The following is a 25181-nucleotide window of genomic DNA, read 5'->3' as shown; positions in this document are numbered from 1 at the left end:
AGATCTTGCAAAGCATGCGGAGGGTGTTGAAGCAGGAGGAGGAGATGGCATTGACTTGCTGGGTCATTGATAGTGATGAGTCCAAGATGAACCCAAGGTTGCGAGCGTGGTCGGTGGGTGTTGGTGCAGCTCCTAGCGAGGCCGGCCACCAGGAGTCGTCCCATGCGGAGGGGGTGGAGCCGAGGATGAGGACCTCCGTTTTGTCCGAGTTCAGTTTCAGGCGACTGTTCTTCATCCATTCCGCGACGGCCTTCATACCTTCGTGGAAGTTGGTTTTGGCGGTGGCGGGGTCTTTGGTGAAGGAGAAGATCAGCTGGGTGTCGTCGGCATATGAGATGATGGTGAGGTTGTGCTATCGGACAATGTTGGCGAGTGGTGTCATGTAGACATTGAAGAGGGTTGGGCTGAGGGATGACCCCTTGGGTACGCCGCAGGTGATCTTTGTGGCTTCGGATCGGAATGGAGGGAGGCGGACTCTTTGGGTCCTGTCGGTGAGGAAGGAGGTGATCCAGTCCAGGGCCTTGTCGCGGATCCCTGCGGAGTGGAGGCGTGAGCGTAGGGTGTGGTGGCAGACGGTGTCGAAGTCAGCCGAGAGGTCTAGGAGGATGAGGGTCGCAGTTTTGCCATTGTCCAGCAGCGTCCTGATGTCGTCTGTGGCGGTGATGAGGGCGGTTTCGGTGCTGTGGTTGCTGCGGAATCTGGACTGGGATGAGTCCAAGATATTGTTCTCTCCGAGGATTTGAGTCAGTTGTCTGTTGACGATCTTTTCGATGACATTCGCCGGGAATGGTAGCAGGGAGATGGGCCGGAAGTTCTTGAGGTCCTTAGGGTCTGCCTTGGGTTTCCTGAGTAGGGCGATGATTTCTGCATGTTTCCAGCTTTCCGGGAAGATGGTGGTCTCGAAGGAGCTGTTAAGGATCTTTCAGAGTTGGGGTGCGATGATGGAGCTCGCTTTGTTGAAGATGTGGTGGGGGCAGGGGTCTGACAGTGAGCCGGAGTGGATGGTGTTCATAGTTTTGAGGGTGTCTTCGTCGTTGACGTGGTTCCAGGAGGTCAGGAGGCCGGTGTGATTGGGGAGCGGTGAGTCTGCGGTGTTGGCGGCTATTTTAATTATAACGTTAATTTTGATTGGACCGCAAATGACACCCTAAATTTCATAATTTACCCCAAATGGCACCCTAAATTTCATAATTTACCCCAAATGACACCCTAAATTCCTTAATTTACCCCAAATGACACACTAAATTTAGTAATTTGCCATAAATGACACCCTAAACTTCATAATTTATCCCAAATGACACCCTAAATTTCATAATTTACCCCAAATGACACCCCAAACTTCATAATGTACCCCAAATGACACCCTAAATTTCATAATTTACCCCAAATGACACCCTAAGTGTTGTAATTTACCCCAAATGACACCCTAAACTTCATAATTTACCCCAAAGGACACCCTAAAATTCATAACTTATCCCAAATGACACCCTGCTATTCATATTTGACCACTATTGACATCCTATATGTGATTAGAATCCCCATATGACACGCTGAACAGTAGATTTTCAAAACACATTTGACACCCTAACATGTCTAGTTTAGAACTAATGTCACACTGAACAGTATCTTTGTTCAGAGATGACAGAACCACCATAATTTTCTAATTGAGATATTGTGACCACTTAATGTTACACTTACACGTGTCAGAGTGATGTACTCATGCAGATGATACATATTGTACACAGGATATGTGTGTAGGGTTTATTTTTTATATATACTGTGCTTGGGGTCATTTGGAATAGATATATGATTGGTAAGGACAGTCACGATATGACATGCTCATGTGAAGAAGTTGTCTATGATTCTGCGCCTTCGTGCTGTTCCTGCTGCAGAAGCTGTGGGGGTGTGCTCCACCTGCCTCATCTTCCTCAACATCCGGAGCATCGCCCGGTGCATCTGGCACTTGGATCCATGGGGCATTGGTGCGTACACATATATTGTGAAATACACAATATGCTATGATCATCTTGCACACTATTTCGGGGCTGTACAACAGTCTTCCACCTGTGATGTCAGGGCACAGGAAACGTGACTTTAGCACACCAAATGTGAGCTTCACAATGCCCCTGGTGCAACCATGGGCAGAATTATACTGCCTCTGGGCCTGGGTGTTGGTGGCTCGCAGGGGTGTCATCATCCATGGGGTGAGTGCATATCCTTGATCACCTGTAACATGTGATGGAGAGATGTGTCCATTAGTTGTTATGCATTCTGTGTGGGCACTGTTAATAGTTTAGTGGTGTGTGATTGGTAATACTTTGTGATTAATGTTTGCCATGTGTAGCTTCTGGCCAATTGACCAGCATCAATGCAAATTACATTGCCTCACAGATGCGCATACCGCCCCCCCCTCCAAAGCAATTCATTTTTGTGCACGGTTGCATTACTAGCACTCCAACAGTGTACCAATGTCAGGCCTGTCTACACATGTCCGCAAGCCTGACCCCTACACAAGCCAGGTCCCTGGCTCTCATTACGTCTAACGGCGCCACCCATCCGCACTACTCACAGTCAACGCCAGGAGAACGTTTAGGTGCCAATAGGCCACACCAGACATGGCTCACGTTCTGTTCAGCTGCTGCTAGACATTCCCCACCGCCCAAAACCTGCAGTTTCTGGTCCAGACCTGCAACAACAGCCAGCAGCACCCTCAGCTGCAGGGCCCACAGAGGGCGGGAACACTTAGCATTCACCATCAACGTCATCACACACCACTTAATCTACTCCATGGGCTACCTACTCAGCCATGATCAGAGACTCTACGCCACATACCACAAGTACTCAAAATCCATTACCCTCTGGTAGATGCTTGCTAACATCGAACTGAGCCAACTCTTCTCGAAACTGATCCACAAGGCAGGGCACACCTTTAACCTCATCTTCACATGTGGAAACTGTGTCCACTTCAACAACACCACTCAATGCCCATGGTGTGACCAGCACAGCGTACAGTTCCTCGTCATGAAACCCCATGACACACAAACCCAAAGCATGCACCATACAAAGCTACCGGAGCTGAGTCAACGAGGATCTGGTACATTCCACCATCAACAGCAACACCCACACCGCTGAAGGCAACATCAGCAGCGCAGGCCAGATTTTCCAACCATGTTTCTCCAACTCCACATACACACTTGCCCCAATCTGCAACACCAACATGCAGCGTGCTATGAATGCCACATCGTTCACATAAAACATCAAAAATGACAGATGCATCTGCAGACGCCTGAAGTAGAACTTGAGCTACATGAAGGGAAACATTGGACATCACCACCTACAAGGACACCTAGCTCATACTCTCTCTCAACAAGGCACCCCCACACACCAGACTGGGGTTCCAGGGAGGATTGCAGCAAGTTGCAACATAGATGTTCAACATCTGGGGGGTGCTCTACAAAGAGGGGACATTAGTCCTCATCCTCCTGACCATACCATCAACATGTGGCAACACCTGATGGGCCACCGCCTTTGCCAGCCCAGCACACAACAACTCAAGATACCTAGGCATCGTACTCGACTCCTCCCTCTCCATGTACATACAGGTCTACGCAGTGGCCAGCAGCTGTTTTGATAGGCTCTGCATCCTACATGCTGCCTTCACATGGTTCCCAACACCCGTCAGGTAGGACAGTCAACAACGCTGTAATTGCCATCAGGCTGAACAACAGAAACACACTATATGCCCACTTGGACATGTCTGTGCTCTGCACAATCAAGACTGTCCAGCACACCACTGCCACACCCGGCCTTGTGCACATTCTTTCTTCGTAGGTCGAATGCCTACATTACACATACTTGGTTGCCACCTCTTACCACATTTGCTAATGTGTGGCAGAGGGCCTATGCCTTTGGTGATGGTTTTTCCACATGGCTGACACCAGTTACCACAGTTACTTGTGTTGTCATGTCTAGTAGGTGGGCATGTAGATTTGCATGTTGTATGTGAGTTTGTAACATGTGCATTTTCACAGTTGTGAGTTCCATGATTGTGGAGTTGAGGTGTGTGTTGTGTTCAGTTTGTACTTACCAACGAGCAGTGCATTTCCATATGTGCCATCCTCAAAGCGCTGATTGATGTTGGACTGGCGGAAAATGTAGGAATCATGCACACTGCCTGGGAACTTGGCTACAAAATTGGTGAACTGGCCCCGGTGATCCACTATTGCCTGCACATTGATGGAATGTGTGTGCTTTCTGTTGTGGTATATGTGTGCAGTGTCGGCAGGAGGCACAAGTAGGACATGTGTGCAGTTAATTGCCCCCAACACATGCGGGAAGCCAGCTATGGCATAGAACCCTTGCTTGGTCGCCAGCTGTTCCTGCGCAGTATTGGGGAAGTGAAGGTGCTGGGGTATCAGGCTGATGATGCCATCCAAAACTGTTGTGAGGAACTTTGATTGGGCTGGCTATGAGGCCCCTCCGACTCTAGCAGTTGTCGGTTGGAAGGTACCAGAGGCCAACAGGTGCAGCACAGCCAGAAGCTTGGTTGCGGAGGGTTGTTGGTTAGCTGCTATGTTGGTGCCGTCAGCCTCTGGGCTATCTGTGTCAGAATGCGGAGGATGGCTGTCCTTTTGAGCCTGTAGTGGGCAATGACATCCTCTGGCGTTAGGTCTGTGAGGCTGATGCGTCGGCGATGGACATGCTGTCTTAATCTGTGCTGCCTCGGTGGTGGTCTTGGGGGAGGTAGTGGTGGTGGTTGTTGTGGCCTTCTTGGTGCTCCAAGCTGCATGATTAGTACCTCCATGGCATCAGTGGGTGTTCAGATGAGGCTCTGGGCTAATCTCCTTTCTATACAGCTATTTTTCACCATTTTTAAGACCTTCTTTTTTCTGGTCTTAAGTTCCTGCAGCTAACAGCCCTTAGCAGCTGTGTTTTTTATCGCATTGCCGGTCCGGGCCATCGTTGTGAATAGGACGATGTGGTGTTAGCGTGAGTTTTTGCACGGAAACGCCTACATGGCATATCATTAGCAATAAGTATTGCTAACCTGATAGGCGATGTTGTAAGTGGTTGCTAACGGCAGAAAGCTGTCACTAACGGCTGTTAGCGACAGCTTGAGAATAGGGCGATAAAAATGTCGCCGCTTTATCGTTAGAAAAATGCCGCTAACAGGGCGATATTGCCGTGTGAATATGCCCCTCAGCTCCCCTGCACCCTAAAGTTAACGTGGCACCATATCCTGCAGTCTAGAGTGCAAAGCAAATCTTTCTACAGGCAGTGGGAAGGCGTGCGGAGGCCAGAGTCCACTTTGGCAGCTGCATGATGACTGTGACCACAGTTATGTTCCTTAAGTGAGGTCCTGAGTTCAGTATGGGCACTGCATGGGCCCTCCGGGCACAACCTTTGCCAGGTCCTTCACCTAGGCTCTGCACCATCTCCAATTGCCTTGGCTTTCAATTGTGCCAAGCGAACTATGAGTGCAGGCCTGACCTTTGGAAAAGGCCCTGATCTTGAAATCACTACACTAGGAGCCCATTGGTCATGTCTTTTGGGGCGCGTCCTTCCGCGATGCTCAGTGGCTTCTAGTTGCTAGGCCTCCTCTCAGGCCAATCGCTCTGCAGCCCTCAGCATTCCTCAGCACCCCTTCTTCCATGACCTAATGGGAAGGACATTCTGACAAGCAGCGGTGGCTAGTGCAGGTAGGAGGGATGGGGCGGTGGAGCCAGGTTGGGGGGGGAAATTCGACAGATGACCACAAGGGAAAATAAAATAAATAAATAATTATCCCTCATCGTCATCTGTCAAAATTCCATCCACCCGGCCCCACCATTCTAACCTGCACGGGACTCTGCTGCTGTCGAGTCCATAGTATCTGGCAAGGCCCAATGGGCTCAGGCCTCAGCCGAGATCAGTAGTCTCTGTGTGCGTGACCTCTATGTGACCTTCAACATGGATGTGTGAAAAAAGTGTTTGATTTTGCATTTATACTTAAATGCACAGTAAATGTACTTACAGGTTTGCGTGAAAGTCTGAAAATGCATTTATGAATAACACCCTGTGAGTTTAAAAGTGTGTGTGCACTTACTGAGAGTTGCTGCTCGTAAAACAAGCATTTGCAATGCAATCGGTCTCGCATTTGGGAAAGTTAAATCAATTGGCCCTGTAAATGATGTTTTTTACTATTTTTTTTTGTCTGCAATGGAGTGATTATTTAGGAAACGAGAGTTAGAGCTATTGGCATTGGACATGTAAATATTTTTCACTTATGTGTTGTGGGGTGGATGTATGTGGTATGCAGTGGAATTATGTGGATAGTAATTATGTGTTATCTAGTGTATTTGAATTGTGTGGAGTGGGATTGTGCGACTTGGAGAGTAATTATGTGGTATAGTAATTTGTGTTGTGTAGTGTTATGTAGTGGAGTTTAATTATGTTGCGTGCTGCTGAATTTTGTGGTGTGTTGTAGAAGTATGTGGTGTGGATTGTATGTATGTGGTGTGTTATGTAATTGTGTTGTTGTTTTGTATTATGTGGTTTCTTGTTCAGTTATGTGGTGTGGAATCGAAAGGAGCTGAGTTGATTTTGTGGAACTATATGGCACTGAGTGAAATTCTGGTGATTGGAATTATGTGGCATTGTGTGGAGTGTGTTTAGATGGATTTTTGCTATCTGGTATAGATTGGTATTATGTGAGGTGTATTTATGCGAGTGAGAGGTAGGTGGGGTGAAGAAAAAGGTTGTATTCCAGCCTACCTCAAGCCTTCAGTGGCTCACCCACCTCTCTAGGCAGGGCCCGACTGGGAACCAAAAGCAGCCCTGGCAGAAAATCCCCAACCAGCCACTCCTCATTTGTCTCCTCATGCTCTCTTTCTATCCATCAAACCTCTTTCTCTCCTTGCTCTTCTCCTCCTCTGATTGCTTTCTCTTTACCTCCCACATCGCCCCACCAGCAGTGCACCAAGAGGTGCATTTGCAAAGTGGTGTAAAAAGGGGCATGACCTCAGACCACCTCTCTGTAATCCAGCTCTGTGGCGCTTACTGGAGGTACCTGGTGGGCTAGATGCCTTACAGCAACGGGGACCACCACCTCCCAGGGGCTTTATTAAAATGGCTGGGGGGCCTCAATTTGTACTCCAAGATTCCTCACTACAGAGGACTGAGGAGGACATAGACCAGGTACTGACTGCCAAAAGCTGGAATGCACCATGTGGCATTCTCCTACTCACCTAAAGCGCTGTATGGTTGGTAGTAAGCTTGACCCAATGTCTGTTCAACTGCCGCCTCACCTCAGCATTTGGGTTCGCAAAGCCAGGTTACCAGATGGTTGGTAATTTAGCCGTGGCAGCTCCTAGCAGTGAAAAGTGGTGGCCAGCATGGAGGCAATAAAAAAAGAATAAAAAAGAAAATGTACCCGCTGCCTCGGTGCTCTTCAGCTCCCGATGCACAGACTCCCAGACTCCCCAGCGCAAATCCAGATGCTGCTCTCATGCTGGTATTGCCCAGCATGGGAGAAGCACCAGGATTGGGCAAAGAGGGCTGGTTTTATGCTCTACCAAGGACTGGGAGCCTGTGCCTGCTGCTCTCCATGCAACAGCATGGAAATAGATAAGTATGCATGTTGGTTTAGCCGTCCTAAGACAGCTGGCCAAATCATCATGGGCACTTGCAGTACCCTGTGCCCACCACTAGGGGTGGTCGGAATTTGCAAAATTCACTTTCGCAAATTATCGCGAAAATGTTAAAAATCTCCGCAAACACACGGAAATATCGCGAAGATGCAGAAGTTTTTTTCCCGCCCGTTCGCGGTATTTTCTGCATGGTCACGGCTCGCCAACTTACCCATGTGGTTGCTCGCGGGCGCGGCCATCTTGTTTTTAGTTGTCTCGCGGTGCATGCTCGCGAGAAGAAAGACGTGATCGCGCGACAAATGACGTCACTGCGGGCACGAACTGTCGCGAGACAGCGCAAATGGCTACCAACAATCCAACATCTCATGGAGAACGCGACCGGATCGGGAAAACTTGTCGGCGAACGCGGGGATTCAGGTAAGGCGATCGCGCGCACGCGAGATTGTATTATTTTACAGCGTGAGCAAGAAACAAATTATCGCTAAGCTGCGGAATGCGGAAATTTTGACATTTTCGCGCTTTCCGCAGAACGTGAAAATGTCAAATTATCGCAATTTCCGCGACCGGAGCGGAATTTTAGCCCAGGCATACCCACCACCCCTCCTGCGGTTCTCAGGCCACGGCCTCAAGACTCTGCTTCGTATTGTAAAATAAAATTATAATAAAATAGTCTTATTAATTGCTTTATTAACATTTTATTTTACATGTTTTATCTGCTGGCTCCAGTAGTGAGGTTACCATCCTCCGCTATAACAGAGGAGCCGCCACTGCATTCAGCCAAAGAAGGACTTCTCTACATCAGCGTCAGTGTGGAGCTGAAACACCACTGGCACAGATTAGAGCAGCAATGCATCTGACATAGTTGTTAAAGACGTAAGGGAAGAGAGCGCTGATTCCTATAGCACATAAAAGATAAAAAAAAGGGTGGCAAGGAATGCACAATGAGGAAAACACTGCATGCTCATTGTCAATTCAGAGAGAACATTTTGGTCATGGCATCCTGCTGTAGGAAGTGGGGCCAGGAAAAGGCATTTTACCCATTTTAGCAAAAGGTAAAGGGTCTCATTTACAAGGCCATTGCGCCACTGGTGCATCACTTTTTTGTTGACACACCGGTGTCGCAGTGTGCCTGCCCATATTTACAAGGCCATGTAAAGTAAGGTCACCCTGCATGACTTTTCATGGCCTTGTAAATATGGCCCCCTTTTATGCATCACTTTGCGTGAAAGGGGCGGTCCATTGTGCTACTGTAGGTATTCCTACACAACATCCATTGAACCTGACACATTCCCAGATTTACAAAGTTTTATAAAGCTGGGAATGCGTCAGAATCCTATGCCTCCCAGGGGAGGTGTAGGAGTGGTGCAATGCAGAGAAGTACTTTTAATTCTCCTCGTGTCCCTTCGTGTACAAAAGCAATTATCCCCACAATGCAGGCACCCTTGCAACATGATGCAAGGGTGCCTGTGCTGGCGCATGGGAACCAATTGTGTGCCAGCACAGTGAAAAGCATACGGATGCGTCATATTGTTAATACAATGCATCCCTGTGCTTTTAAAATGACCCAGCTCGGTGCAGAGAAATGACTTGCTACGCTGTGCTGCGTAATTTGTTTGTAAATGAGGCCTGAAGTTTCACGTCTTTGCTTGAGTTAGCAAGCGAAGGTTTAAATTTACCCACTCCTGCTGAGTACTCTTTGTTTTTGTTTAGTTTGTCTTTATTAAAATTGACAAATTATGATTGGAAAAATTGAGGGACAACCCTTTTCCATGCAAAGGGAGTTGTCAACCATTCACATAATACAATTGCTACAACAAGCTGGTCCCTCATACTTTGGCCATCACAGCTTCATGGTGGTATGTTACCAAAATATCAAGTATCATTTGACAAAAAATATTGTGCCCTAAATAACATTTCCAAAAATATCACCTCGTTGGAGTTAATAATTGAAAATCTACATCCAAAGGAATAGTACTTTTGCAAAGGCTATTCAAGACAAAATATTTATGTCATTCAATATCTTTGACAATGATATCACTTCATCATGTCAATTTCGAACTCTTATGTTTGGTAAAAACTTTAATAAGCCCTGAAAAGTCCATTGTAAAGGCGACGTGATTCATATGACTCTTAACATAGTATAGTACACCCCCAACTCGTTAGATTTGCACACATTACACAATTGGAGCTAGTGTTTGTGCTTCAAAATATTCCCACCTTGTAAATCAATAGGGATTTCATTCATTTGGGTGCAAAATTCCAAACGCCCACGTACCTCCAAACATCATCTCAATCAGTGAGCTTTCAGAAAACTAGAGAACTCAAAGGTAACAAAATACTTTGGTTTTCATTGTATTGTATATTCCAAATTAGTGCCTAAACGTCTAGTTCAAATAAAAAGTTGTTCCAGGAACCGTTCATATAGCATCAGTTAATTACTTTATTGAAAACTTCAAATTCTAGCACACCTTCATCAACAATCAGCCGTTGAATTTCATCTTCACACAACAGGGAATTTAATAGGGCAGAAATGTAAAAAATCTACATATATACATATATTTAATAATGTGTTGCAAACCACCAATATATTTTAAGAAAAGTATTTTTTTGTGTTGCTAATAACTTTGGCCTCGTTTGATGGCTCTCTACAAAACTTTCCAAAAAACTGCTCTTTTTCGACTAGTTTGTGCGCAGAAAAGTTCCAGGCAGATCCATCAATTGGGGGTGTCAAGAAAAAAGGGGGTTTCAAAGCACAAAATCCTCATTTAGTTTCCATAGACTTATTTAGACAGGGCTACAGATAAAACTGCAAAATTGAAATACACCAAATTTGGCATGAAGCAAGATCTTAGTCCACAGATTGTGCTTTTTGTGATTCGGTGTAAATCCATTGAGTAGTCTTTTATGAATCAAGGTTAAAAAATATTTGTATCTCTGGATGGTTTGGGCCGCGGGAGGCTCGAGAGACTCTCGCAGGATTGGCAATTGAAAAATGGAGCTTTCTGATTTACCAGGGAGCTTCTCTTGAGCCAATTTGCTCCTGTGGGAGTCAGATTCTGGCAGGAGCCAATGCTCTGATTGGCTGCCAGCAGCATCAAAAAAAAGTTTCTGGCAGCCATTGTAGGACTCGGAGACTTAGTCCCCTGACCTGAAATTTTAAATAAAAAATATATATAGGGTAGAGGGTAGGGATACACTCCTATCCTAGGCCCCATGAAGGAGACCTCGAGAGCCCCCCCCCCCCCGGGGGGGATTCCTGCAGGATTAAAGAAAAGGGAACCTAAAATGCCAGCCCGGGTCACATTTAATATGAGGAGGGAGGTGCAATGCCACTCTCCGAAATCCTTTAAAAAGGGGAAGGGACCATAAAGCTCACCTCCCTGACCACATCATGAGCCATCATAGGTCCAGGGGATCTCACTCACTCCCGGAGCAGAAATCACAAAAAAAGGGGAGGGAGACCACATGACCCCATCCCCCAGGGCTGCTACATTCTTAAGGACACAGCAGTTTCACTGGTGCAGGCAGGGAAAATTGTGTTTGCTCCCGCCTGGCTGGATAATTTTGAAAACTCCTACCATGTCGGAACAAACACAAAATCTGCTCCCAGTGGGCAGTAGCTTTGAAAGTATATATAGAGATATATATAGAGAATATATACATTAAAAAATATAGAGAGAGATATTTGAATGCTGATTATCAAACTGTGTTTTTTGACTTTATATTAATAAACATCATGTTAGACTTAGGAGGGAATAACTCATGATTCTGTTTACACCTTTATATCAAATGACAAATAATTGGTAAAACAACATATATTCAAGCCCATTTAGGTTCAACAATATAGAGAGCCATGATAATATTATGCTCTTATCCGTCCATAAAGTAAGAGACTAATCTTCTTCAAGTTGCACATTTGGTTCTATGTTTTTTTACGATAACTGAAGTTTTATAAACTGGCTGTGATGACATTTTTTTGTCAAACCGGTTCCATTTAATTTTTTACCTTGAATAGTATTTACCAGTTTTGCAAAACCAAACTGTTGAAGATCAATCTTGGTGATTATTATTTTAAAAATAGGTTGTTTTACATTTTTTGCTTGAACATTTCTGTTACTGGTACTCAAGCCCACCCCTCTTTCTTACACGCTCCTCCTCTGCCCATTGATTTCTTCTCCTCTATCCTACCACAGTTCTTTTTTCTTTTTACGGGCTGCATGAGGATTATTCTCATTTTGCCGTTTTTCACACTTGTCTTTTGTTTTCCATTTGTCTTCTATTTGTGTTTACTTTTTTCCTCCTTTCCTCTTGTTTATCCTTTATCTGTCGTGGTGGACTACAGCAGCTCCTTTTTCTATTTAACCTCTTTTCTTTTTTGTTTTAAAAATATGCTTATTCATCAATTCGTAAACTTTTGCAAATTGTGGGACAAATGTACTAATTTTAATGCACCGCAGGGCTGCAAGCTGCACTGGCTTGGTGAAAGAGAGAAGCAGGGTGAAAGAGAGAAGCAGAAATGTGCCATATCAACTAAGATATGGCACATTTCTGCTGCCTCCTAGCGCTAGTGCTCTGTGTGCTGCCAAGCACCAACATAGGCACCCTTGCACCATGGTGCAAGAGCACCTACGTTATAAGTGGGGTTATTTTTGTGCATCAAGGCATACCTTCCTGCAACAGATCATGCTTAAGGGCATTTTCCCTTTTCTTTGTGTGCTGTAGAATGCAGCACGCACAGAATGGGGAAGTAACAATGAGAAATAAACATATTTCTCCATGTTACGCCTGCTTCTGAGAGGCTTCCATTTTTTATGCATTCGCAGGTTTACTAGGTTTAATAAATCTGGAAATGGGACAAAATCCATGGGTGGGTAAATGGGAATGCCTGTACTCCACCTATGAAACGCCTCCCTAATGTAGAGTAAGGCAAAGCAGCGCATAGCACTGAGAAGCACTATTTTTTTTTAAAATCCCATTCAAGGTCACGCAAATCTGATTGACTTGACTTTGTAAATCAGAGAAAACCTTCTGCACTCGACCATGCACAATGTTAATAAATCAGTCCATGTATGAATAAAAATATTGAAAAGTTTGAGTTTTTTTTGTGATACCAGACCTGGGATTCAAACCTAGAACTCAGAAATTCAAACTGGGACCTGGTGTTCAAACCTGGATCTGGTATAGTATTTCTACGAAAATCTTTGGATTTTTGCTGTAAAGAGATATACTTATTATGACATTTCCTCAAAATGGAAATTCATCGTCATAGCCTTCTCCATATTGGATTCTTGTCATATTACCAGAACACCACAAAGACAATCAGTAGGCTGTCAAGCTCTTGAGTGAAGTAACAGTCGGGGGTTGATAAAGCTGGTCAAAAAATGTATTTCCAGTGGAAGGCTGATACAGCTTGTAGCATGCTCTGCAGCACGGGTACATGCAAATGATCACACCACTCACAGAGCTTGGTATTACACTACTTTATCCCTCAGCATGTAACTGTTAACTGAACATTCTACATCATGAATTCTCTCATCCACACCCACGCACTTATGTCTCTGTTCTAATTAAGCCTGGGCAAAGCATTACGCTACGCTCGCGTAGTTTGCGAAGTTCGCGTTACTTCGCACTACGCGAATTGCACGTAGCACAGTGCGAACACGCGTAGCTTAGTGTTGCGTAGTGCTGCGGTCATTTTTTGCTTGCACGCGGTCCTCAACGTCAAGTTGGCGACCGCGAGCAAGCAAAATGACATCCCGGCGAGACTTTTTCCTTGTTCGCGATCAGCAACATCAAGTTGGCGATCGCGAGCATGGAAAATAAACCTCCCGGCGAGATTCCCAACACGAGGAGGTCAGGTTTCTCATTGCGAGTGGTCGCGTATGCTCGCGACCGCTCGCGGTGAGAAACTACCAGTTTGCGTTGAGAAAGCTGCCGCTTGAGTAAAAATCTACTCGAGCAGCAGAAAACTACAGCTCGCACTGTGCAAGATGCCATTTTCAATGATTGCACAGTGCCGGTTGCTTGTTCGCACTGTGCAATCATTGAAAACAACATCTGGCACAGTGCGAACAAGGTACTACACAGTTCGCGAAGTGCTACGCGTAGCTCGCGTAGTGCGAAGTGCACTTTGCGTAGCTTCGCGAAGTGCTACTTCGCGAACTACGCCCAGGGTTAGTTCTAATGAGTCCACCAGGAACCAAAAAGGGTCTCGTCATCTCACAAGACAATACACAGTTGAGCTATATTAAGTCTTATGTCAGACTGGACTGTTATGGCATCTTACCTAGACTGCCTCGTGTCTATTTTACAGGTCTTTTCAGGTCAGAAAACATTTAATTTCCAGAGAAATCACTGCATCACTGATGCTGCAAAGACAGGGTTCTTGCTTTGCATATTTTATTAATTGAGGCTGCCACAGTTCTAATGAGATTGGGAGATTGGTCTATTAGCCACCCACCAGTCAAATATTGAAGCCAATCACTGCCACCCTAACTATGACCTGGCATTGATCTTAAACCATGCTAATGATTAGCTCTATTTTAATGGGCTGACTTCAACCTACTCATTTGCATTTCTGATTTGCTTAATTTCATATATGTGCTATTCAAAGACAATGTTGACAGAAAATCCAACAAGAAAGGATGTGATGCAAGCATATTGTGTTTTGGCCTTTATTTTGGAGTAGCACAGTGCCCAGAAGCCTAGGTTTGGGGTGCATTATTTCTGTGTGGTCATTAGCAAGGTGTAGTGTTATCCAAGAACGTGAGGCTTATTTACAAGCCCCTTGCGCCACCGGTGCGTCACTTTTAAAATGTGGGAAAGTGACGTACCTGCAGCCAAGGGGCTTGTAAATAAGCCCTGTGTGTTCTAGCACCATTGTGTGGGTCCCTGGCTTTAGCATAGCAGTAGTTGTCACTGAGTAGTACCTATATATTTATAGTACCTGTATATAGTTTATAATATCTAATTGTGTGGTCACATTTGTAAAATAGTAACGGTGCTTCAGGGCTGGCTAAAATGTACAGACAGAGTTGTACAATGGTAATCCGAATATTGGAACAGTGAAGGGTTCTACAGGACATCATTGCAAGAGAGCTGTGTGTTATCACATTATTGAAATAGTAGGTGCTGCAGGATGTAATTGTGGTGCAGGCAGAGTTGTGTTTGGATGTCTTCAGTGAGTGAATGGGTTTAGGCCGGGGCAAAATTTGCATTAAAGGAGCATAACTAGCGTCATTTTGTTAGCATTACTCTTGTTGTGTGAAAATCCCTAAATTATACGCCACCCCATAATTACGTGTCATATATATGGTTAACATTTAATGTGAATGCGCCCTTTATTCTATAAAAAAAAAGACCGTGGACACACAGGATCAACGCGAATGACAGACAGTGTGTACCTATCTTTTGTGGTGCTTTTTTCACACTATTTTTTCATTGTGAAGTGTATCCTCGAATCTAAAGTAGACATAAGACTGCATTTTGATCTAAAATACAGCATCAAATGCCAGTTTTCATTTTGCGTAATTACACTTTATTTTGTGGAAATGTCACAAAATGAATTGCGCAAAGCAAATTACAAGAATTTTGCAGACACATAAATGGAGGGAAACATCGTTTACAACGCACGCATTACAACGTTTGTCATTACAACAAATGTTTTACAATGCGAAATCCATTACAACGCATGTCATTACATCGCACATTCCATTACAACGCATTCCCCAAAGTAACGCCCCAGCAGAGTTAGAATAGTAATTGTGTTGTAATGGATTATGCGTTGTAATGACATGTGTTGTAACGACATGCGTTGTAATGGATTTTGCGATGTAAGAAATGTGTTGTGATGACAAGCGTTGTAACGCGTGTGTTGTAAAGTGTCATATTCCTAAATGGATGCTGCATAGCAAGGCTTAAGAAACTAGCAAAGTTTGTATTGTTGCATCACTGAAATAGCTGTGCTTCAATGTAGAACTGAAGTCTATTGGCAGAGCTCTCTTTGGGCATCCTCAGTATTGAAAACATGAGTCAAGGATGGAGATGCCCTAGCAAAGCTGCAAGTGACTTAGGGCCCGATTACGACTACTGTGGTCCTATGGACCGCTGTAGCCGTGGTGGCAGTGCGGGCACTGCCACACCGGCAGTCAGACCACCCTATTACAACTTGGGTGGTCGGACCACCATTGCACAGCTGCAACCGCCAGGAAACAGAGATCACTAGCGGTGGTGCGTCAGTCTTGAGGCTGCAAGATGCTTGGCGGGATCCCCACAGTTCTTCCAAGCATATTACGAGTTTCCTCTCCGCCACGGTTATCATGGTGGGTCCTACTCCATGGAAATCATGGTGTAGAGGAAACAGAGGTACTTACAGGGCCTCCTGATGCCTCAGGGCCATGGCGTGCATGTAGAAGGGCACATGTTGTGACCCCCTACATGCATGTACCCCAGTTCCTGCACGGCATGGCCTGCACCAGTCCATGCCATGCAGGTACTGCCTTTGATGCTCTCATTGCGGTGCCTATATAATTGGCACCACTGTGGGACCGCCAAAGAACCGCCTGCCAGCAACTGTAAAAGTCATGAGAAAGAACCTCCCAAAAGAACCACGAGTGTCCCTGTCCCTTTGTCCACGCAGGACACTACAGTACGCACACAGGTTTGGCGGTGTGGAAGCGAGGCAGCAGCGTTGCGGTCCCGCTCCCACCCTGCCAAACTCGTAATCAGGCCCTTAGAATTCTAACAAAATGGAGACACTGTATTGCAAGTGAGATCACTGGTATATTGGCTACCTTTAGCAGTGTGATTTCTACCATAACAGGTTTTAAAAAAGTTACTCAGGTTATTGGAATTATGTGGCAATGGAAATCCATATTGCATTGGAGAGGTTCTAAATATTTCAAGGAAGGACTGCCAAATTATGCAGAAAGGGAATTTAGATTATTCAACTTATTATGTGGTCATGTGATTAAAAGCACGTAGTGCTGCCCATTCTGTGGCAAAATTAAGCAGCAATTTTGTCATTTTAACAAGAGGGTTCTCAGGGGTTTAGTAAAAACATAGATTTCTTAAGAAAAAACAATGCACCAAATTAACTGATCCTATTTAAAATATTATTCCTTAAAAAAGTTTTTTTTTTAATTTCACATATAAGATGAAACTTTTTTATGGATTTTTTTTAGAGATTGTTTAATTTCCTTTATTTTCTCTTCATGAACCCGAAGTGGAATTCTACTCAGGAGAGAACCTTTCATTGTATTTTGCATTGATATTCCCAGCTCATTTTGTAGAGTCAGATTCTCCATTTTGTGGGAACACTATATAGAACTTGGAATGCTTTGTTCAGCAAAAAACAAGTTTACATGTCGGCATTTGTGTAATAAAAAGTGTGCAGCTTTTATTCTGCACATCCCATTTGTGTTTAAAACTTCCATTCACTTTCGGGGTCATTCTGCATTCGCCCTATAGAAATTCTAGAAGCACTTTTTCCTAATAAGAAATCATCCTATAGAATAGTAAAAATACATAGGTACTTATTTACAAGCCCCTTGCGCCAACAGTGCATGTATCAAACTTTCATACAGCCCAGGTGAAAGGGAAAGAGCTAGAATAAGCCATATTTAACATTATACGGTGCATTCCTGTCCTTTCCGTGCACGTGCAAACAAACTGCTGCCTAGCATCAATGCAGGCACCCTTGTGACGTGGCGCAAGGGTGCCTGCTTTGCAGACAGGATTATTTTTGTGCAGGAAGGGGCACCTTCCTGTGCAAAACAATGTTATGTGTGCTGCAGAATGCAACACATGTGGAAAGAGGAAAAAACAAGGAGAAATAAAGATATTGCTCCTCATTACGCCTCACCTGGAAGGGCGTAGCATTTTGACGCATTCGCAGGTCTACCAGTAATGGTAAGTCTGGGAATGCGCCAAAATCCATGGGTGTATGCGTGAAAACACCCATGCTCCACCCATGGAATGCCTCCCTGGGGCAGAGTAACACAGCGATTTGTGCTGCGCTGCGTTACTCTGGATTTATCAAGTCAATCAGGGTCAAACAAGTTGTCCTTGCTTGGCTTGATAAATCTTACTTAGTAGTTGCGCCACCCTTGCGCCCCATTGCGTGGCACGAGGGTAACGCAATTCATTGATAAATCTGCCCCAAAATGTTTCCTACTCTTCTGAACTCTACGACTTTTGAGCTAACTGCAGATTCAAGAATATTATTTGTTACATAAATATGCATTTATTTTCCGCTTCAATGTAAGGTTTATGTTGCATCTGCAGAAAAAGCCCTTAAGATAGGCCATCATTTTTTTGTATAGGAATACTGTCTGGGCAACATTCACACCTTTGTGATACCCGACAAAAGTCATTACCAGCTGAAATGTGGCCAGCCATCTTTTGCAGCATGGCTGGTGATGCACTGCAGCTTCGGTTTGATTAGTTTGAGCTGGAAACATTGGGGCATATCAACAACAACCGGCGATAATTATCGCTGAGCGCACTTAGCGCTCGGATAATTATCGCCGGCTAGCGTTGATTTTTATCGCTGAGATAGCGTGCTATTAGCAACGCTTATCTCAATAGCGATAAAAATCCTCACGCTAACTGGCTAACGTGAGATTATCGCTGGAAACCCAGCGATAATCTCACGAAATGTGGTGTTAGCTTGTTGATAGGGACTCACAAACTTAGCCATGATATCCACTTTCCATAGGATATCATGGCTAAGTCAGTCCTGAAGTAGGTGTTAGGAAAGTAGCGATAACAGGTGTTATCGCTACTTTTCCTGACGCTATGCTTCAAAGCGTGGTGCTTGATGATAGGAGAAATGTCGCTTAGCAACATTTCTCCTATCATGTCAGGTCAGGAACGCCCACTTTGCATCTCATTAGAGATACAAAGCTGGGCGTTAGAAATCCCCACGCTAAAGCAAGGTTTCACGCGTTAGCGTGACCTTGCTAATATAGCGATAAAATTATCGCCGCTTTTCGGCCGAAAACGGCCGCTAAAGCGGCGATAATTTTTTATCGCCTCGTTGTAAATATGCCCCTAAGTTTTTTGTTAAATGCTGGGGATATGCATCAGATGTTAAAGTATGTGACAAGTGTTGAAAATCTTTTATGACACCGAAAGTTGCAGTATTGTGTAACTCAGTGGCTCAGCTATAATTCTGCTGCACCCAGACAAAAAACCATTGCAATGATTGATGAGCCCTCGCAAAATGCATTTTGAAGGATTAAGTGCAAGGTCATCCTATTTCACATCTAATGTAAAATTCTTGAATAGGAGCTCATAGTTAAGCTCCACGACATTGTTACTCTTACTTACAGGTAAAAGAGATCAATAGTTGCTTTTACTGAGAGAAAGGTCAAATGTAATGTTAGCACCTTGCGTATAACGAGGATCATTTGCAGTCGCACAGTGTCCTTCCTTCTCGTGAACCTCAAATATTCCTCATTTGAGGTCCTACAAAGTTCTCATTTGACTACAAAAGGTGTGATCCTATCCTGACCTGGAGCCGCAGTACTGAAGGGAAAGATGCAAAGCAAGCACGAGCCGATAGTGTTTCCTGCATGCATTCAGGACTCTGGGCTCAAACAATTCAATGACCATTTATTACAGAGATATCAAAGTAGTCCAACGATGCTGGCCATTTGATAGGACTCACTTGTATATTGTACGTCTTAAAGCAGGGATACTCAAAGTACGGCCCTAGGGCCTCATGCGGCTCTCTTGGCCTTTAATTGTGGCCCCTTGGTGAACAAAAGCCCTGGGCTGTTGTTCACTTGACAGAGCAGGAGCATTCAGAAAGCTGTGAAATGCTGCATGTTAACTAAACTAAAGGTAAAGAAGCAAAGAATGTTTCATAGACAACTGATCTTTAGCAGTTATCTGTTTTGCTTCTCCCTATGCTCACCCTTTAACAACCCAACCCTCGCCCTGCTGGCATCAGCGCGGCCCTCGGACATAGACAGTACTTTGTGGCCCCCGGGGAAATGTTTGTGAGTACCCATGTCTTAAAGGAACAGCAGCTGTTGTGTGTGTGTGTGTGCGTGTGTGAGGGGGGGGGGCTAGAATCCAGACTCATTTAAATTAATGAACCATGATAGGTCATTCTTAAATCTTTCCCTTTTCAATGGCAACTTTAAAAGCTCAATTTTCAGGATTCTCTTGGAGCCGCAATGATTGCCTTAGGTCCACAGGTGTGGCCGCAGCTTGTCCCAAAGTTGGAGGTTAAAAATCCCAGTGATCTGCCACCATGATTTTGACACTTGAAGGTTTATAGGAGCACCATGGCACAAGTGGCAGATTATATCCTGGATGGGAAGCTTGAAGAGGTGACTGGTGGACTTTGCAGCATCCATCCAACAAATCACCCTTGTTCGTTGCATAGTGCCGGTCGCTCTGATTAGGTGGTTAGATTTCAATCTGTGTGCCAACGAAACTCTATGCATTGATTGGAAAGCATGTTGAGAGGTAAATACTGTACACCCACAATGCTTCCAGGATATATTTCTCCAGTAAAAATACAATGAAAAAATATCGGGGTCAAACAGCTGTGTTTATTACATGCAGTAATAAGCACAGCAAACTCACATTTTGAATGTTATGCCCCATTCTGAGGTAAGGAGGTAGTATGAAGATGGTAGCTACTGAGGCCAATGCTTGCTGTTCTTTGCAGCGTCTTTAAACACCAAAGGGGTAATATAAAAGCCCCTTGGACTGCCGGGTGCCACTTTTTATAATGCTCCAACGACGCTGAGTGCAGACCCATATCTACGAGGCCACGCAAAGCCACTTTGCGTGCTTTTTCATGGCCTCGTAGATATGGTGTAAGGCAATGCAGCGCAAGTCACCTTACACTGCATCAGCGGGGTGTTCCATAGGCATTGCAGTGGATTTTCGCATGCTGGATTGTTCATTCTGCGGTTTTTCGTTTAAAGTTTATGATCATGAGCAGGCATAGGTTGGAGGGAGAGATGGTGAGTAGGCGATTACTTTCCCTGCAATGAACCTTTGGGTCTATATAGTGAAATGCAATATATGGCCAGGGCCAATGGAACTATGAAGCAGTGAAATTATTCAGCAGGATTGACGTTATTATGCAGCAACAAAAGGCACATTATGCAGCATATTGTGGCACAATCTGTAGCATTATTCAGTTTTTGTTTCAAAGTTGTACCTCCTTATTCAGTTGAACACCTCAATCTAGCAATCAGCAGCTGAAAGATGACCTGGTAAACCTTTCAATGGACATGCCACAGCACAGCATGATGGGGCTGATATAGAGTGCAGAGGACCAGCTTTATTGCATCAGGGGGATGGAGTAAAATACTCCGTCACCCTCATGGCCCACGAGTCCTCCACAGTTAGAGAAATCCACCAGCCCTGTGGACATCTCTTAACATTGGTGTGAACAACCGTCACGGCAGATCCTGCCAATGTGTTAAAGGTTTGATGGACAGCTCCATCAAACATGGCGGGGGGAGGAGCCTAGCGCGCAACCAAGATGGCCGCGTAGGTTTGTGGCTCCCGAGGGCCTCCGCAACCTCCCACGTCTATCCTGTCATAATCCTGATTTTTTTCGACGGGCTTTTGTTTATGATCTTGCGCTAAGGTGCCACTCGTTTTCCAAATCGAAATTGGACTCCGGGAACCGGTGTTTTGGCGATCTTAAGTTTGCGGCCTTCTCCGGCTTTGGTCCCGGACTCGGGTTGGTGAGGTGCCCGGCTGCAAAGTGAACAACAGCGGCATGCCAGGCTGGGCCTGCCCCGGAACTCGTACTTTCACTTTCGGTTTTGAGTTGACCGACTGAAACTGTTGAGGAGACATCGGGAGAGCTGCACCGAGTGCGGAGTGCCAAGCCTGGACTTCAGCTAGCGGCCCGGATCCCCGGGCCTTCCTCCCGGTGCTGGAGGGTGCTCACCTTGCTGATCGCCAACGATGACGACAAGAGTGGATGGCGACAAGCTAAAACCCAAATCTACCCGGAGGGGAGCCTATTCTCAGGCCAACAATATGGACCGCTATGCTCAGCCAAAGGGATCCCCTAGCGGATCACGTAAATCGCCTGAGCCGCCCAAGGAGGCCTCGGGCGCATCACCCGAATTGACTCTGCTGGATGTCATGGGGGCCATCGAGGAGATGAAGGTGACTGTGAACCAGCAACTGGATACTCTGGCCAACAAGTTGGACTCGGTGCTGATCGATGTCACCTTGGTCAGAGCAGACCTGTCGAAAACCAACGACCGTGTCGACTCGTTGGCCCAAGCGGCGTCAAGCCTAACGGTGGATGTGGCCGCTTTGCAGACGATGGTGCGGAGGTTGCAGCTCGCTAGCGACCTGACCGAGCGTCGCCTCGAGGACTCTGAAGGCAGGGCCAGGCGGAACAACGTCTGCATTATCGGCGTGCCCGAACGATCGGAGGAGTCTGCTGTGGACCTCTTTGTGGAGGATCTAGTGGTGACTCATCTAGCACCCAAAGGGCTGAGCAAGTTCTTCGCCGTGGAACGGGCCCACAGGGTTCCAGGGGGTGCACCTAAGGTGGGTGCCCCCCCGCGGCCGATCATTGCCCGACTTTTTAATTTTCGGGATAGAGACGCTATCCTGCAGGCGTCGAGGGTGGCGGGGCCATTACGATTTGAGAACTCTAATGTTAGCTTTTACCCAGACTTTACGCAAGCGGTTCAAAAGCAACGGATGGGTTTCTCGGCCATCAAACGGCGCTTGAGAGACATGGACTTCAAGTATGCGATGCTCTTCCCGGCTAGGCTGCGAGTCGAGCTAGATGGTCGGTCACACTTCTTCGACCGGCCGGAGGCGGTGGGAGAGTGGCTGGATGCCCTGCCCAAGAGTCGGGAGCCGGAGGGGCGGATGACGGAGAGCGGAGAAGGTTCGCCGGAGTAGGAATGGAACTGTGATTCTGGCGCTGGACTGCTTTGGTAACGTTTTGCGCCTGTGGCTGCACCGGACTCCAGTTGTTGACACTTTGCCCCGTGGTGTTTGGAGGTTGCGGGGGGCTTGCTGGGGCCCTTTCCTCCTTCTGGGGTTCTTTTTTTGTCCTTTTTGTAGTGAATTTTATAATGGGGCGACAGGCACACTGCAGGTTGGGGGGGCTGTTTGGGCTCACGCAGGGGTGCAGGGAGGGGGGAGTTTTGTTGGGGTTGATGGGACGGGGTTGGGGATTGTTTGTTTGTTTCACAAGGCGGGATAATATTTCATGCTGTTCTACTATGATTGTGCCACCCGGGAGGGGGATGTTCTGTGCTGGGAGGGATGGGGGGTAGGGGGCTGAAACTTCTTTCCTGGAATGTGAATGGGCTGGGGGACAGGATAAAGCGGGGGGTAGTCCTGCAGTTTCTGAAACGTATTTCGCCAGACATTGTGTTCCTGCAGGAAACACACCTCATAGGGAACTCTTTCCATGCCATGAACAGACGAGGGTATCGCCTTCTGGCCCATTCTGGTTTCACCTCTGGCTCGAGGGGAGTGGGCATTTTGGTCAGGACCTCTCTCCCGTTAGTGGTGGATGAGGTGATCCACGACGACAGAGGGCGCTACACTGCGCTGGTGGGGAGGTGGGAGGGTAGGTTGATTACGCTGGTCACGGTCTACGTCCCGCCGGGCCTGCAGACGGCCACCTATGCTGATTTGGGACGTCTGCTGCTTGGGCTTCCGGGGGGGGTGGTGGTCCTGAGGGGGGATTTTAACGCTGTGGTTTCCGGAGTTGAGGATCGATACCCCCCTAGGGACCTCCCTCGGGCCCAGAGTTGGCTGGGGGGTTTTCTGGATGCCCTGGGACTGATAGATTGCTGGCGGTTGAAACACCCTGGGCAGGCGCAGTATACCTTCCATTCTAGGGCCCATGGTAGTCTTTCGAGGCTTGACTATATGCTAGTTCCTGCGGCCCAAGCTGGGATGATCGGGGAGGTGAGACACTTGGCACGCGGTATATCAGATCACTCCCCCCTCTTGTTACACCTAGATATCGCCCTGGGGGCGGAGGGGAGGGTGGCGCCGATCAACCCCTGGTACCTACGAAACCCCACGATTCGTGCAGACTTGGTTAAGTCTCTGGAACACTACTTTAAGGACAACGTGGGGTCGGTGTCTTCCGCCATCTCCCTTTGGGAGGCCTTTAAAACGGTGCTCAGGGGACAGGCCCTATCTCTCATTTCCTCCACCAAAAAATGCGCAGCGCAGGAGGTTGTTCGGCTAGAAAATGAGATTACTGAGTTGGAGAGTGAGTTGGAGCAAGGTGTAACGGATGACAGATTGCATGTCTTGGAGCTCAAGCAGGCCGACTACAAGGCGCTGGTTACTGAATCTGCTAGGAGTATGAGCAGGGAGCAACAGGGACGTTTGTATGATATGGGTGATAAGGCCGGGAAATTGATTGCTTGGTTGGATAAGAAGGAGAGAGCGAGTCGAGTGGTACCGGAGGTGGTGAGGGTGGACGGTGTGCGTGTGACGGACCCCGGTGATATAGTTGATTGCTTTGCGGAGTATTTTCACGGGGTCTACTTTCCGGTCTCGGAACGCTCGGAGGAAGACTCTCGACTGCTGCTTCGAGACGTAACTCTGCCTTCCTTGTCCGATGAGGATAAAGTAGTGATGGATGCGGCCCTGTCGCCAGATGGGATTGCTTTGGCCATCCGCTCTATTGCATCGGGCAAGGCCATGGGTCCTAACGGACTCCCCATTGAATTATACAAGTTGCGCCCAGATGTTATTGCGCCTTATCTCAGGGACATGTTCCTTGAGGCTAGGGCGGCAGGCTCCCTCCCCTCTGACCAACGTCTTGCTACTATTGTTGTTATCCATAAGGAGGGGAAGCCCCGGGATCGATGTGCTTCTTACAGGCCCATCTCCTTGTTAAACGCGGAACCTAAAATCCTCGCCAAGGTACTGGCCAATCGTCTGATCCGGGTTGTGGGCGACCTGATTCATCAGGATCAATCCGGCTTTATACCCCATCGCAATACCGCTTTGAACCTGCGGCGGTTGCATGGCGTCCTTGCTCGCGCGCCATTCCTTCGTGAGCCGGCCATCTTGGTGTCCTTGGACGCTACCATGGCGTTTGATACCTTGGAATGGCCATACATCTGGGCAGCATTGGCGAAGTTTGGTTTTGGCCCGGGGTTCATCGGTTGGGTGAAATTGCTCTATGACAATCCGCTGGCACAGGTAGTGGTCAACGGACGGGTATCGGCTCCCTTTGTCTTGGGCAGGGGCACCCGACAGGGTTGTCCGCTGTCGCCTCTCCTATTTGCGCTTTGTTTGGAGCCCCTTGCGGAGTGGTTGCGGTGGGAACCCTCGATGCGTGGTCTTAGATGGACGCCGGAATACGAGGACCGGGTCTCCCTATACGCGGACGATATACTGTTGTATCTTGCATCACCGTGCAACTCGCTCATTGTGTTGGTGGATGTTTTGAGCTCCTTTGGTCGCAACTCCGGACTGGTCATCAACTGGGCTAAGTCCTGTGTATACGTTCTTTCCGGGGAGGCCCCCCCCCTTCCGCGGGGGTGCCCTATCCAGATTGCGACG

The sequence above is a fragment of the Triturus cristatus genome, chromosome 11 (assembly GCF_964204655.1).
Source record: "Triturus cristatus chromosome 11, aTriCri1.1, whole genome shotgun sequence".
NCBI lineage: Eukaryota > Metazoa > Chordata > Amphibia > Caudata > Salamandridae > Triturus > Triturus cristatus.
The sequence above is the reverse complement of the archived record's forward strand: the minus strand, read 5'-3'. Positions refer to the sequence as shown.